A 1,888-nucleotide genomic window follows, 5' to 3' on the forward strand; every position below is an offset into this window, starting at 1 on the left:
TCAAAGCAGTCTTGAACACAGGAAGAGAGGTGGTGTTTTTTAGGTCAGGTGGTAGAGAGTTCCAGAGGAGAGGTGCATAACAGGTGAAGACCCTGCTCCCCATGGTGGAGAGGTGGGCTGTGGGTACTTGAAGGTTTAGGGAAGAAGAGGATCTGAGAGAGTGGGAGGGGATGGAGATGTGTACGAGGTTGCACATGTAAGAAGGGGCAACATGGTGGATAGCTTTAAACATGAGAAGAAGAATTTTGAAGACGATGCGTGCTTTGACCGGGAGCCAGTGGAGCTGCTGCAGGACTGGGGTGATGTGCTTATGGGAGGAGGTTTGACTGATGACACGTGCAGCTGAGTTCTGGACCATCTAAAACTTATGGAGGGATTTGTTGGGGAGGCCAAAGAGAAGAGAGTTACCAGGCTTCATTCATGGGGCTGGAATAGTGAAAGAGTTGTTATGGAATAATTATGTATATCTGTCCTACCTTGACACTGTCCAGTAATCATATCTCATGATAACTAGTTTCGGCTGTTTTAATCTATCGGCCCAGACTTAAAGACTCCAGCAAATGCATGACCTCTTTTATTTTGATAAGGTGTTTCCGGGCTGACAGCCCTGTCATTGGTTAGATGGCTCACAGTTGGCGAACTGTGATTGGTTGTAAGCATGTCACAGGATGTTATATTATCAGCTGCTCTGCACTGACGAGCCAGCCACAACTTGACAGACTTCTCTGATTGACTTCTGCTTTGTTGTTGCTCAAATTAAATCTTTAAACGACCATACACGCAGACTTTCTGTGCATGTATTCCAACGTCTTTCTGCATTCTTGGTAAATCGTGCCACCACAGAGTGGTTCAGGGAGCATGAAACATCATATCCACACATGGATTGGCTCCACAGAGTCTGAGAATCTTTGGGTTGTGCTGGAGAAGGTTTTGTGCAGCTGTCAGATTCTACCATTATCAGTGCAGGATCTTGGGGAAAAATTAATGCAACACTGGATGAAAATAAATCTTTTGACATTGCAGAAACTTATCCAAACAATGCCACAGCAAATAGTACTGTAATCAAAGCTAAAGGCTAAAGGAAATATGTACCTTTTTTTTTTTTTTTTTGGTGGCAACATATTTTTTGGCCAGGCAGTGTGTAAATGCAGTCCTAAAGTTGCCTTTAACATGACAGCATTTGGATGTTTCACATCACACCTTTGGAGGGTAGCTTCTGTTGTGTATTTTTCCAAATACAGTACCTAGACATAGAATTATTTAGTTTTAGTTTTCTGAAAAGTTAAAGAGTGAAATCCTATTTCAATGCAAAAATCACCAAAAATCATGTTTCAAATGATGCAAGTTTTAAAAGGTTTATTTTATACCCCAAAAACAGTGGACATTTCATAAACCTTTGAGTCAACGTAGTGCAGACCCCGCATTGACTGATATAGACAAAGAAAACGTCTTAATTTATAGGATTTTTTTCTCTTGTCCTTGATGGTTGACCACTCCCTGGAGTCCACCTCTTTCCTTCCTTTTTTGGGACATCCTCCTTGATGTAATCCCTCCTTCTGCTCAGGGCGCCTCTTGCTGATGGACTGATTTTCTCCATTATTTCACCTTTTCATGACCCTTAATGTTTTACACACCCATGTTATAGTCTATGTAGCTTTTAAAACTTTAGAACACGCGACCTTATGTTTCAAAACATGTATGGTGCTCACATTATCTTGATTGCTTTTTGTCAATCAGTAGTTGATACAATGGAGAAGTCTTCTTCATACAGAAGACAAAAGATCTTACTTGTCTAAAAACAATGGGCCTCATGCAAGAACCGTTCGTACGCACAGATTTGTTCTTAAATTGTGCGTACGAGTGATTTAGGAGAATTTGTGGCATTCAC

This window comes from Austrofundulus limnaeus, unplaced genomic scaffold (genome assembly GCF_001266775.1).
Source record: "Austrofundulus limnaeus strain Quisiro unplaced genomic scaffold, Austrofundulus_limnaeus-1.0 Scaffold415, whole genome shotgun sequence".
Classification (NCBI taxonomy): Eukaryota; Metazoa; Chordata; class Actinopteri; order Cyprinodontiformes; family Rivulidae; genus Austrofundulus; species Austrofundulus limnaeus.